A 16,248-nucleotide genomic window follows, 5' to 3' on the forward strand; every position below is an offset into this window, starting at 1 on the left:
GTGGTATTGTTTTATATAGAAATGATCGCCTCAAAATGATTGAATGATTGTTAAAAAGATAGGATCAATTTAGATTCGAGATTCCTTATGCCTCAAAATGTCAACTTGATTTTTCAACATCAAGGTCATATCAATATTGAAATCTATAGGATAACAAAATTTATCAGGTATTTGTTTAAATACATCAATAAATGTCAGGATCAAGCCAAAGTTGTTATAGAAGAAATACTAGCTGGTGTTGGTATTGACGCGCAAAAAATGTGATCCAAACTGATGAATCAAGATGTTTTTGGATTGCAAGTACATTTCAGCTCATGAAGCATGTTGACATCTTTTTGAATTTGATGCTCACCATAAGTAACATGTTGTAATCAAATTGCCAATTCATTTACCTAAATAGCATTATATAACTTTTATTCATAATACAAATTTGGCTAATGTCATTTAGTAAGCTTTGTTGGATAAAATAATGTTATATTCTGATTCTCAAGAACTTACATACATTGATTTTTCAACTAAATGGATTTGGTTATAAAAGGAAAAGGTTTGGAAAAAAAGAGAGCAAGATAAAGCAATGGAATGGATTAATTTGTTTATCCTATAGTTGGTGAGCTCTTTTTTTTAGAATGTTTTTGAACATTGTCAAAGGTACAAGGAATTTTAAAGATTTAAGAATAGTTAATGGAGTTATTTGCGCATCATTTCAAGCTAAATGTAAAGCTTATGGTTTATTAAGAGATGACAAAATATGACATGAGCTTTGCAACAAGTGTCAATTTAGGCCACAAGTTTTGAATTGCAATAGTTATTTGTTACATTAATTATGTTTTGTAAAATTTTTGATTTAATCTTATTAAAGGATGAAGCTAGGAGATTGCTTGAGGAAGATATTGAATATAAATTGAATCGTTTATTTGGTTTATTTGGGTTTCAAATTCCAAAATAGCGATTAAAAAAAATCATCTTTTGGTTTCTTTAAAAGAGTTATTTAACAAAAATGGTTCTTTGGCCACTTATAAATTACTTTTGCCTACAACTTTTATAAGTTTCATGATGAATGATAGCTTCTTTAGGGAAGGGATTAGTTATAATTTGATTGAATTGTAAATTGAATGCTAGACATCTATTAACAAGTTGAAATTGATAAGAAATTAATTATGATATCGTTTTAAGATCGATTTAAAATGATGGACACTCATTTTACAGTCATAGTGGTACATGAAAAATATTTCTTTGGAAAAATATTATTTCAATTATAAGATCAATAGGAAAAATCACTTTGGCCATTACTTCATTTAGGATTGTATTATTGTTGTTGCCTGGAGGTAAAATTGCTCATTAAAGGTTTAAAATTTCATTAGATGTTGAAGATTTTTCAACTTGCAAAAATAAATGAAGGACTAAACTTTACAAACTCATTAAGATTGCAGTCTTTATAGTTTAGGATGAAGCACCAATGATCCATAGGTATTGTTTTGAAATGTTTGAATAGAGTCTTAGTGATGTTATGGATTCTAATTTGAATGGCTTTTTCTAAATGATCTTTAGGATTTAAAATAGTTTTACTCAATGGAGATTTTAAACAAATCTTGCCTATTGTTCCATCAGAACTAGATCCGAAATTATTAATGCATTTATTAACAAATCACCTCTGGGAAGATATTGTAACATTTTCTCTCTTACTATTAATATGAGATTGAGGTCAAAATTCTTTAATGATGATTCGAGAATCGAAATGTGAGATTATGCTCGATGGATGATTGATATAAGTAATGATAAAGTTAAAGTTGTTTCTAGTAAGTTTGTCAGTAAAAAAAATGGATAAAAATATCATTTGATTTAATCTTGAAGCTAACTGATTTACCTTTTTCCTCTCATTCAAGCTATCAATCCAGACAAAAACATATTTGCTGATTCTTTTTACCTTATGAGAGTGCAATTATAACTCTTTTTAATAAAACTGTTGATTTGATCAATTCAAATGTTTTTTTCTTTGATTCCTGGTAATATTAGGATATACCATAACTTTAATTCAATTGTTAAAACAAAAGAAATACTGTTGATACTAATTATTTATATCCTTTCGCGTTCCTAGATTCTTTGTCATTTACTAGGATCCCAAATCATTAATTGCATTTAAATTAGGTTGTGTTATCTTGTTGCTTAGAAATTTAAATCAAGCATTAGGATTATGTAATGTGACTAGACTCATTGTGACAAAGTTTGCTACCGATGTTATTGAAACTAGTATTATTAGTGATAGTCATGATGAAAGTAAAGTCTTTACATCTAGAACATGTTTTATAATTAAAAATCATAAATAGCTTTTTGTTTTTAAAAGAAAACAATTTTCAATTAGATTATCTTATGCTATGACAATTAAATAAAGTCAAGATCAAATTCTTGAATTTGTTAGACTCTATTTAACTAAACCTATGTTTACACATAATCAATTATATGTTGCAATATCTAGGATCACACATAAAGGTGGTTTAAAAATATTAATTAAAAGTGAAGATTGTAAACCTCATCATTACGCAAAAAGACATTGTATCATGAGATTTTTAATAATTTAACATCAAGTTTTTGTTTTGTATTTTACACATTTATTCCTTGTTGTATTATTTATTATTTTGTATGCATTACTCATCAAATATTTGCTTTTATTACAAATTCATCTATCATATTTTTGCTCATAGATAGGAAATACCAATTGAAACTTTTTATGGTGCTCTAAATCCGATAGTGTCTTTTTATCATATTTTCATATTTATTGTTTTGGAATTCTGTTTTCCCAATAAATTTAAATTTTCTATATTGATTTTTGTTTTGAATTTTTTGGTCCATTTACATATCATAATTATAAATTTCAAATATTTTTTCACCTGTTAAATATTTTCTTATTATTGGTATTTTTGGTACATACATGTAAGGTGTATAAATGAATGCATATGTAGACAAACACTGTTTAAATTAGCTTTTTTTATTATTTATATGGTATTTGTATCCTTTTTTTTTTTTTTGGCATGCAATTATAACATAGTCCACATTTATTGATATAAAATCCAAGTACAATGAGTTATCAACTTTTAAAATAATTGAAGCATCATAAGCATTCACAAAAAGTTAAGGTGTGTGTTTTCAAGATTTGAAATTCTATTTTGTCTGGTGCTGAAAGAAAATTTGTTAGCCTTGATTTATTGGTTGTCGATAAAAAGCTTTATATATATATCATTCGGTTACAATTATGGTCTTATTATTTAAAAGTAATGGAACATATATAAATGACTTATAATGATTTGCTATTTTACAATTATAGGGGAATACAATGCGAGCTTTACAAAAAAAAAAAAGTGATGCAAATTTTTTCATACCAAAATTCAAGAAAAGTTCTTTATATGAAATTGTTGAATTTTTTCTTAGGCCAAAAAAATCAATCTTTAATTGTATTGCTGTTGATTCTGTAATTAACTTTGTTCGTACAGCTAATTTGTTGAACTTCATGATATCTATGATCTTATTCAATGCACTACTTTGAATTTCAACCTTTCCATTTTTTTATCCAATGTGCCTTGTTCAATGTCCCACTAACAACTTTTTTTCATCTTTTCAATTCTTTTATATAATTTATTTTGTTGTATGATTATCTTTTAAATTTTTTTAGATAGTTGTCTTATTAGTGAATTTTATTTTTATCCTAAATGTCACTTGCATCTTAATAGGTATTGGTAATGTTGTCAAAGGTCATAGCAAATATAGAACAAATATTATGGGCAAACAAAATCTCCTATTATAAGATGATGAGTTAATATCAAACTAATATTTTATTGTTGAATTTTGCATTGGTATTGTCAAAATTAATTCTTTTTTTTTTGTTCATTCTAGCAATGACACTATTAGTGCAATATTATCGATTGAAAATGCAAATGTTCTTAATGAAAATATCTTTTCAAAGCACATTCAAATATTGTGGTCATCCTTGCTGGTATTATTGTGAGGCATTTTCAAGGTTAGATCTTTTGTCATTTAATATTTGTAACTTATGAAATTCCATGGTTTGGTTATCCTGTTGCAATCATTTTTGTTGACTTATAAAAATTGTAATTAAGAAATGCAATTTTGTATAGTTCTTCAATAATTAAGATACATATTGATTTGCCAATTGTCGACACTAAGCTACTTAAAACAAGAATTTTCTTTTATGACATAATTATTTTTTTAATAAAAAAGTAATTTAATTTTTCTTTTATGCTTACCATTATTTTAATTTAGATATCAAGTTGTATCATTAGTTGTTCAGTGATTAGAAGCATGTCTAACAACTACAGATAATTTTAACAAAAATAGACAAATAATTGATAAAAATAAATTTATGGTACATCAAATGTTCCTCAACTATTGACCCTTGTTTTTTCATAAATAGAATTTAAAAATTGTTTGAATTTTAACTTTATTTAAACATTATATATTTTTTAGAATCTTTTTTCACATGTCAAGCTAAGAGTATCGAAATTGAAGTCTCTAATGAGTGGTTCTATATATGTTGCAAATTAATGTCCTAAAAGTTTGAAATTGATCGATGACAAATTCCATTAGTTGAATATAAAACATGGAGAACAAAGTTCTTCACTTTCATTAGAACAATCACTTTGGTATTGATTTACTCATAGCAAATTTTACATGTATATGCCATTTAAAAAAAGAAATAAACCATTGATCATATTCCTTTTTTAAATTACATTGCATTAGTTGCAAGATCTATATGACAGTTAAAGATAGCATCAGAGGAATTGAGTTGATAGCTTTTGGTCCAATAGTTGAACAACTTATTGGAAAAATAATAAGATAGATTGTTGTAAAAGAATTTGTTTAAAGATTATTCTATTTATAGCTATTAAAAATCTGATCAACCAAGAAAGGATTTTCAAGATCAAGTATACAAAACAAACAATTGAAACTAGTGTTTCGACTTTTGCAATTAACAAAAGTTTTTTCATTGCTGAATAATGATAAATTCTAGGAACTAGTGGAGGTTCTTTTTTGTCAATAATTAATCAATCTAGACAAATTATTGAATCTACCTTGAATGTTCAAAACAAGCAAACTATTACATAAGCCTCTATAGGTATACTAACTAATTTGTTTCCAAAAGAATCACATGCAAAAACAAAAGGAATCCAATTTTAATCTGAACATATTTATGATAAAAAAATCTTTATTTCATGTACTTTTTTGTCAAACTATTATGCAGTATATTGCAATATACAAAACAAGTTTTGTTATTATGATTTAATTAACCCTTTTTTTTTTGTAGCATTAAAGAACCAAGTTCAACATTATTGAATCAAATGGTCAATTTAGAACAAATCACATCGAAGGAGACAACTGTAAAAAGATTGGCTTTCAGGTTTATGTCTCATATATAATTAATTACTTATATCAACTCTTTTAAACACATTAATGATCATAATATATACATTTTATTTTTGCATCTTAAATGCTTCATTGATTTGCTTTTGATGACTTGAAAGTACAGTTGATAGAAAAATGTTATTGGACCAGTAATTAATATAGATATCAAGTCAGTAGAAATCAGTAATGAACAACCTCTTAAAAAACTTAAATCCAAACTTCTCCATCTAAAATTTTTGAACATTCTTTATTTGTGTTTGATCATATTGATATTTCATTGGTGAAAACATATTTCATTGTTATTTTATTATTTGTCTATAATGTTTACAGGGGAAAAGAGAAAAAAATAACTGCCCTTTCAAACTTGATGAAATGAATCCCTCATATTAAAATTTAACACCAACTTAATTGCAACTTTTTAGTAACATTTTTTGTTCATGCATTATGAGAAATACCTAATTTTTTTTAAAGGAGTCACCACCAATTTTTTTTTAAAGATGTAATTAGCTACATAATTAAATCTGTCCCATTTTTTAAAAAAATTCTAAGCTTGACTTAGGTATCTTTAATAGGTAGATTCTAATCTATAAAATTAAAATTAGGTTCAAGAGTGTGGTTATATGTGAGAAAGGTTATAATACCCTTATAACACCTATCCAAGGGATGGTACTAGTTTAATTTTTATAAAAGACTTTTATTTATGATAAGTGAAATTTTTAGGAATCTAGGTATAAAAAATCTTTTCTCAATTCACCTAGAAATTTACGTAGAAGTTGTTATTTGAAACGCTCTTAGTAATTCTATAATCGGAGATTCAAAATTGATTTTTATAAAAATATTTTATTTTAAAAAATATTTTCTAATATGTTAGTAAGATTTTCTGTCAAAATTATCCTCCAATATATTAGTAGGATTTTAATGAACATTTTTTTTACTTATTTTTTGTTAAAAAAAACTTAATTAAAATCCATATGTTGGTAAAAACCTATTTTTCTAAAAATAAAAAAGCCACAAGCCCTTCAATATGTTGGTAAGGCTTTTTTGAAAATTATTTTTTTTCCTTGAAATTTAATTTTTATTGAAAATTCATAAGGTTTTCTAATATGTTGGTAAAATCTTATTTTGAAAAAAATAAAATCATAGACCCTCCAATATATTGGTAGGGCTTTTTATTGAACAACTCATTTAAAAACAAATCTAAATCATCCAATATGTTGGTAAGATTCAGTTTTTATTCAAAAATTTATTTTTTAGAAATTTGAACCTCTAATGCATTGGTAAAGTTTTATTTTTATGTGTGTAAAAATATTTTTATTTAAAAAATCATTAAAAAATGAATAAACAAAAATGCCACTTAAAAATAAACAAATAGATAAAAATAAAATTAACAAATTAATAAAAAATGAACCAAAAAATTATACTTAAAAATTCTACTCGACTTGGTAGTTGGAATGCTTGGCTATAGAATAATAGACAGCTTAAAAGGTATGATTAAAGAAGTGGCTCAGCTATGTAAATGGCTCGACTTCAACTTCAGTAGAGGCATGGGTTCACGAGTCATGCACTCGGATTTGGGTCATGTTGAATGAACACACGTATCCCAAAGGTTTTTTTTTTTTAAAGTGGTGTCGTTTAGCTTTTGTATAAAAGCTAAAAAAATTTTATTTCAGTTGTCTTTTCCTTTCTTTTCTCTCTCTCTCTCTCTCTTTCTTTTCTCTTTTTAGTTTCTCTTTTTTTTTTCTAAATTTTCTGAATCTTGATCACTCAAAAATTCTACAATCGTTGATGACTTCATCAGGTTTTGAAAATCTGGCCAAATTTTGAGTTTTTCACTGAAAGTTGATCGAAGTTTGCACTTATTGCCAGAAACTAGGAAATGGTCGTCAGATTTTGGAAATGGTCGTCAGATTTTGAAAATAGTCATTGGCTTTTAGGGATTTCACCGAAAGTTGGCCGGAAAACTTAAATCTTGCCAAAAAATTCAATTGAAAAATTCAAGTTCTTCAAATTTTATAGAATTTTTCAAGAAAACTCCAAAAAGCAGGCCAAAAAAATAAACACCAATTTTGATCTTCTACCTTTCTAAATGCTCAAACAAAAGAATCAAAACTCAAAATTTCCAAAGATTTCCAAAGAAAGCCTTCTTCCAAAATCTTTTTTTTTTCGTTTTTTGCTTTTTGCTTATCTCAATTTTTGTTTTATTATGCTCTGATTGTTGTTGTGTGATTTTGTGATTTTTTCTCATTCATTTATAAGCTAGGATTGATAGAATTCATGACTACTCAAGATTTATCCTTTTTTAAAATTTTTGTATTATTAGAACAACATCACTTATCTTAAAGAATTTGAACTCTAATCCAATATTACCATCAATCCTTTATCATCTTTTTTTTGGCCATTCCCCTTTTATTTATTTATTTTTTCATAATCAGATAATTTAAAGAAAAAAATAGAATTTGAAGATAAGGATAATCAATAACAAAGAAATCAAATAAAATTAATAGAAACAATGAAGAACAAAAAATAAGATATGTACATATAAATTCAATAAAGGTAAAAATCATGAAATAAAATGTAAAAATTATTAAAAAAATAAAAATCCTACAATTAGGTTTGGACTGTAAACAAAATAAGGTGTTTACATCTAACACATAATGCCACCAATTTGTTTGATAAATCATCATGATGTTTACTCTTTTTGTTTTATCATTTATTTTCAAAGTACTAATCGTATTTGAAAAAATTGCATCTGTTAATGGCTCATGAAGCAAATAATTTGTTCCAAAGGCAAGCATTTTGTATATAAGCTAGCTAACATATAAAGCTACATTGAAATTGAAAATAAAGAAAAAATGTGTTTAAGATTATAGTTAGGATGTGATCATCATGTAACTAACCTTTTTTTTTTTGTTAAATGATATGTACATATTAATAATCAATGATATCCTAACCGTTTTGTTGTTATTACAATTTTTTTTATTGCTTTATTTATGCACAATCTTGTTTTCAAGTTTTATTATCACTGAAAACAAATGAACTTCTTCTTAAAAATTGTTATAGATCTATGTATTGAATTTTTTACATTTATTTTTTTAATTTGACTCCCTTATCTTTTTTTATTTCATATTACCAATATTATCAAACAGGTTTTTAACTTTCATAGTTTAAAAAAAAATACCCATAGCAACAAGCAAACATACTGTTAATGGTTTTTTAAATTAACCTATTCATTTAGACATGAATCAACTTAATATCTAAAATTTTACTTAATTTAACATTGTTTTTTTCTCCAACCCAACATTAATTTCAATTATATCAATAAAATATATATGAACATAATGAACATCTCTAATACCCAAAAATTTTTTCTTAATCAAATATTACATAAGTTGTTAATTGATTTATATCCATTTATTTTTTTCTCAAACAAATAATAAAGTTTTGATTAAATATAACAATTATTTTATATATATCTATAATATATTTAGCAATATTGTACAAACTAATAAAATCCAAATTCTTTAATATCATAAATGTTGAATCTAAAATTACAAAAAAATAAAAACTATAATAAAATAAAAACAAAAATGTATTAACAACTCAAACAAAAGAAAAAATTGATCACCTCAATTGCTTGTAAGGATTTCAATTTAATATTAAATACTATATATACCGACTTTTTTTTCAAAAAAAAATGTTATACCTACTATTCATCAAAACATTAGACTTTCAACCTACCAACCCTTTTAAGTACACTTTTTATCAATCTTACGAATCTTTTTTATCAAAACCAAAAATCACATTCATCCCATACAAATAGCCAATGACATGTCGCATCCCAACTGTCTCTAATCAATTTAAATTACATATTAAATACTATATCAACTTCTCATCAAAACACTAAACAATCAACCTCCTAACCTTATCAATGCCAAATCTATCCAAGCCGTAACAAATTTCCTTATAAAAATCCCAACACCCAATTTTCTATATTCCAAACCTCCTATCACTTACCAAAAGAACAACATGCCTAACCATGATTATTCCCCCATTAGGGATGCCAAAATCTTAATGAACTTTCATGATTTATCATGATTTTATTTCATGAAAATATTACTTAAAACTTTATGGTGAAAATCTCCCAAACATAACTAAATTTCTTTATTTTTTATTTGTTTTGGTCAATTGTTACAATTTGATATCTTAAAAATATGTTCACAATTTGTTCTTTTTCTATTTTCCCTTTTTATATTTGAATTAGGATTTAAAATTGTATTTTTCTATATTTATTTCAAATTTTTATTGCTGACATCAATTTTTTCCTTTTTATGAATAGTGTGATTGCATTTTTTTCTTTACATGTTTTTTGTAAAAAACAAATCCAAATTAATTGTGTGTATTTAAAAACGGAATGAAACTACAATCACTTTGCTAATATAAAATGTTCATACTTGGGTCTATTGCTATCTTAACCAATTGCAACCTATGTATACTTATTTTGTCATCATTACATTTTCTTTCTAAAAATAAATAAATGATTGTGACTTATTCATTCTTAAATGAAACATTAATGTCTGTATTCCATCTTTTTACGTTTTGTAGCTGTTCTAATTTCAGTATGATTTTATCTATTCTTACCCTATTGTTATTAATTCATAAAAATGTTTACAAAAATACTTTCTTAGAATCTATAATGTTAATTATTTATAGATTGTTAATTTTAACAAAATCATAAACCAATTGTGTTCATTATAATTTTTCACCTGTGTTATAAAAACTATATTGATAAACTAAAAAACTAAATATCATTACAAGACTACTAGAAGCTTTTGCTCATAGGTACATATCAGGTGTTCAAGCTCCAATACCTATGCACATTAAGAGTTTTCTCCCAAATTCATTCAAGATGGAGTTGACAAAAATTAATGGTTGATTATGCTTCCAAAATAGATTGACAAAGTTTGTTGATGCACATCATCTTAAATGTTAAGATATATTAACTTTCACATATAGAAATAATATGACTTTTGAAGCTTTTTTGCATCTTTAATTAGCTACTATTATAACTTAGAATGAATTACAAGTAATAGAAGGTAACATTTTTATTTGACATACATTCCATTTGTCTCTAATGCACTTAAATTATATTCATTGTATTTCTTATTATTCTAGTTAAAAAAGATTCAAGAAATCGGGCAAGCTTTTCAAACATCAACCAAATACAATTGAAATTATAAACATTGAATACTTAAACTTTGGATGAAATTATGATACTCAATCTTATTATACTAAAGATGTTGAGAGTGAAGATGGCACTAATTGTGATTCTCCTATTTTTCATTACTTGATGACCAAGGCAAACATCGAAACATATTGCATCTTGGTGATAAATTATACATAGGCTATTGCCATTTATTATTTTATTGTTTCAATCATGAACACCTTACAATGAACTATGCATTAAAGATTGTGATCTATCAATTTTTGCAAACTCTATTAACAAATTTTTATCATATTGCTTGTGTAGCAAATTTCAACTAATGATGTCAATCTTACCCATACCTAATAGAAAATCCAACTTTTTATCTGAATGGGGATGGAGATGGGTATTACATTATAGGTATAGGGATAGAGATAGGTGTGATTTTAAATTTTTATTAAGTACAGGGATAGAGACAAGTAATATAGTACTTGCCTTATGCCTATACCTTACATATATATTTATATATATTTAGTAAATATATTTTTTATTAAATAATATAAATTATTATTTTAGATTAATTAGAATTAATATATTTTTATTAAAAAATATTTTAATATAAATTTATAAAAAATTACCTAAATGTACAAGATAAAATAAAAAAACTAAAAATATATATTTTTATTTTTATTTTTTAAAAGAATTATATGTATAGGGATTATCCACGACCATTAAATACCTGTAGGGATGTGATAAATTTGAAATATCTACTGGGTATGGATACAAAGATCGGTATAATATAAAAATCCGGAGATGAGGATAGAAAATGCTTTACCCTTACCATATCCTACCCATTGACATCCTTAATTCTAACTTATTTCTACAAGTATCTCTTCGAGCATCACACTTTTATCACCCTATTGGTTCTTGAAAAGACCTAGAATGTACATTACAATGCACAAAACAAGTCACTTTCATAAAGTTGGAGGAAATTTGTAGCTGACAATCACTTGAAAATCAATGATTATTGTCTTTTAGCAATGGCCAAACATAATACTTTCAAATTGATCATCTATCATGACTATGAATAAACTTATTCATTATTCTACCAAAACGTTGACTTTAACTATTATGTTTTTTTCCATTTTGTTGTTATACTTATTTTTTAACTTAAAACTTTGACTCTAATTTGCTGTGTTTCTTTTAATTTGTAGCTAACTTGATGCAATCATTATAATCTTTTTTTGTTTTCTTTTGTTTCAAAGATTACATGATACAACTTTACTTTTATGGCTAAAATAAATGGGCAATAACTCACAGACCCTCCATTAGTATACTAAAAAAAAGTTAAAATAAAGAAAGTATTAAATAAGGATAATATTTATTGCATAAAATCCATATACACTTTATGTGATATTTTACTCTCTCACTTACACCTATTGGAAAAAAAAATTTCACTTATAACCGTAAGGTTCACTTATATTATCAAAAAGGGATAACAATGTAAAAAAAAAAGCCAAATTTTATGAAAATTCAAAACTATCGTCAGCCTTTTAACCATTTATATACAGTCTTAAATTAAAATCAATGTATTTTTTTTTCCAAAATGCAATTTTCTCTAATCACCATAATATTTGAAGGTTTTGATTTTGGCTTTCTTTTGGGAATTTTTGGGTTTAAAAAATTGGTAGAACAAATAGCATTTAAAGATAGAAGATTCAACAAAAAAGGTTAAAGGATTCTTGGGATTTTTCATTAGTGTTCAGGATAAGTAAGCCAAAAGGTGTAAGAAACAATCAAAAATTAAGACCAATTCAAAAGCAATCCTAAGCAAACATCATATACAGAAGGTTCAGCAAACAAAAAACTCCACAACACAAAAAAACCTAACAAGAATCAAAATAGAGGAATTTAAAAAAAAAAAGAAGGAAAGAATTGAATTAAACATAATCAAGACCTAATTCCCATCAACAGAGGAAAGAAATTTATCAACGAATCCAGAAGACTAAAATACCCTGTAAAAATGTAGAAATGCAATTATTAAGAGCCATAAAGAAGCCAAAAAGCAAGACAAACACCAATAATGCACAAACAATCAAATAATACATAAAAATAATTCATTAAAATATGTAACAAAATAGAGTTTTGAAGGTTTTAATTTTTGTTTTTTAGGATTTTGACCTACAAATATTGGAGAAGTCTTTAGGAGTTTTAAAATAGAGGAAAGGGAGAACAAAGAGGGGACATATCATATTTTGGTCTTGGATCATTTGGTGTTGGAAAGAGACATAAAGTATTAGTGAAAATTTTGAACTTGGGAGTTTAAATTTATGGAGTTTTAAGATTTTTTTTTTTAAAAACTAATATGTTGAAGGTGTTAGAAAGGTTAAAATAATAGGAAAAAGCTTGTATTTAGGTTTTAGTCATCGAAAAATAGGAATGGAAGCAATGTTATCGACTAGATTCTAGGTTTAGTGTTTGGCAGGTGCTCTTGTTGTTTAAAGTGAGAGAGATTAGAGAGAAAACAAAAAATTTAGGCTTAGAGACAAAAAAAAAAGGTAAGTTTGTATAAATGGTTGAAGGGTTAAAGGTATTTTTAGGTTTTCATAAAATTTGATTCATTTTTTAATTGTTATCCACTTTTGGTAATGCAAATAAACCTCAGTGTTATAAGTGGAAAAAATTTTCCTAAGGGTGTAAGTGAGAAAATTAAACACCATAAAGGGTGTATTTTGATTTTACTCATGCTCCTTTAAAGCATTTAAACATTCAAAATTGACTTTCTTTTTGCTTGAGAGATATTCTGATATTGAACTCACTTTTGAAGTCAAACCACCAAATTGATGCAATTCATATGCAAAGTTTTTATAGATTTTATTTTTAAAAAAAATGAAAAAAATTAAAATGTCTTAGAGAGGGGAAAACAAAAGCATTTGTAAGTTATACTAAATATGCCAAGAATTTCTTTTCTTTTTCCCTGATATGGTTGATTTCTTTGATCTATGTAGCTCACACTGTAAATATTTTAAGGAATTTGTTTGCATAAAAAACCACTGAAATTCAGAATTAAGATTATTTCCAACATGTTGTCCAACTTGGGTTTTATAGGTTACAACCTTTTTACTCAGCATTATGCCACAATCACTTGCATGAATAAATTAAAGATTATAATTTGAAGCAACTATGGCTAGTTTGGATTTTATCACAGTTTTGGTATGATGGAATTCAAGCTTTTTTAGGATTGATTATACTATGAGATGTATTTAGATAGTATCCTATAATGTAATTGGCTTCAGTGCCCTTTTACTCTTTGATGAGAGGGGAAAGTCTAGTGGTTTGGATCATAAGGCAATCAACTACTTTGCATAAAACTAAGAAAAAAAAACCATACCTAATATCATTGTCATTATTGCATTTGTATTAAAAAATATATCCTCAGTACTAATTTTAATGTCATAATTATAGAACTCAATCTCAATAAAGTCAATTTTAGCACAAACACTATATATCTAATATGGGTGCCATAAATGTGTTTTGGCTTAGTGGTTGCTTGTATATGTCATTCTGAAAAGCCATCCATCATTCATAGATTTGTCAAATTCATAGATTTGTCAATTGGGTGGGTCAAGCCAATTTAGTTAAAGTCATTTCAAGGTCTTAAAAAATTGATCAATTTTGGATTGGATTATTTCAATTTCAAGTTGTTTTGGGTATGAATCATTTTAAGTTCGGACCATTTTAGGCTTAGGCCACTTTTGGTTTGATCCAATTAGATTTAGGGTATTTCAGTTTGGGTGTTTTGGCTTTGACAACCAGTTTATTTAGGTTCGAGTCATTTAGGTTCAATTTATTAATTTTTAGAATCGAATTGGATTACATTTAAACATCATATTTGATCGAGTTCAAATTAGATTTTGTTATAATTTTATTAAAAGATAAAAAGTAAAAAATAATATTTTAAAAATAAATATAAATATTGTAATTTGTATGTCTTAAATTAAAGTTAAATTTTATATAAATGAAAAACTATATGATTTTATTAGACTTAACAAATTTAAACATGATATGATGACATAACACTAAAATGATATGAGAAAACTATATCGGTTTTAAAAAAATTATGTTTTGTGTTTAGTCGCAAAATTTAATACATATAAGATAAAAAAATACATTTAATTAAATTATGCTATTCGAGTACACGTATTAGATTTGAAAAATATGTTTATCACGTTTGCCACATGTAATAATTTTTTATATTTATTTTAATTTAATATAAATATATAAAGATTATTTTAAACTTTTAATTATAATACATAATTATATATTTAATATAATCATATAAAAATATTTTAAATATTTATTTATCATACACATATATATTAACAATATAACTAAAATATAAATAATCATTTTAGTATGATTGTATCTCATTATTTAATAGCTTATTATTTTAGATTTAATATAATTGTAACTCATTATATAATTTATTCTAAATTATATGATTAAAAATTAATAATATAATTACACAAAAACAAAATGTATACGCACAAATCAATTATTTGTTTTATATATTTTATTTTAAATTATACAATAATTGATACCCGTGTATAATTATAAAAGATTATATAATTTATTCTAAATGATACATTAATATCTATACCAATGATAATTAAAAATATATAATTTATTTTAAATCATATTATAAATTATAAGAAATTTTATAAATAACATATCATATATATAATTTATACTAATATTAATATATATTAATTTTTTTCAATAATTTTACTAAGTTACCATGTGTTTTATTTATTATTTTTATTAAATTAATATTTTTAAATAAAGTTATATTTAATTTAGTCTCGGATTATTTTGAGTTAATTTCTAGATCATTTTGAGTTCAAATCATTTTGATTTTAAATCATTATAAATTTGATTTGATTTGAGTTATTGTTATTGACTTTTTCTAATCAAACCAAGTTTAATCAAATTTTAATTGAAATAAATCAGACAGAATTTTTTAATTTGGACCACAATCGATCTATCTTATCAAGCTGAAATTAGAGATTCATTATTTGGGCTTTCTTGGACCAAGAGAATTCTCATTTAAGCGTACGAATTTCTCTTTATGGGGTTTCACAATTCACATCAATTTCCTTAGTTTTTTTAATTAAATAATACATCTTCTCATTGAGAATAAAGTATAAAACTTAAGTTATAACTTTTTAAAGTTAAATTTAACTACCAAAAGAAATGAAGAATTAAATTTAGCTATAGAAAAGAAAAATATAAACATAGCAACTAGAGTAAAGAGTCACAAACTACAGCCTATTCTAGACAAGTATTTTGTTGGTTGGGGTATTTTCCACAACACCTCAGAAGCTGTAAATGGCAGGATTTGGGTTCTCTGGAAATTACATTATATTGATTTGCTGGAACTCAATAATCAATGATCAGTGTGTCACTGTTAGTGTCCTAGATGAATCAAGAAAATTTTATTGGTCAACAATACATGGGAGCAATGAAGGCATTCATAAAAAGAAACTATGGTCACATTTGAATCACCTTAATAGCATCATCGCAGATTGTCCCTGGATTTTGGTAAGAGACTTCAATATCATTGCAGATCCCACTCA

This window comes from Durio zibethinus, chromosome 15 (assembly GCF_047325235.1).
Source record: "Durio zibethinus cultivar Kanyao isolate XHJ-2024 chromosome 15, ASM4732523v1, whole genome shotgun sequence".
Classification (NCBI taxonomy): domain Eukaryota; kingdom Viridiplantae; phylum Streptophyta; class Magnoliopsida; order Malvales; family Malvaceae; genus Durio; species Durio zibethinus.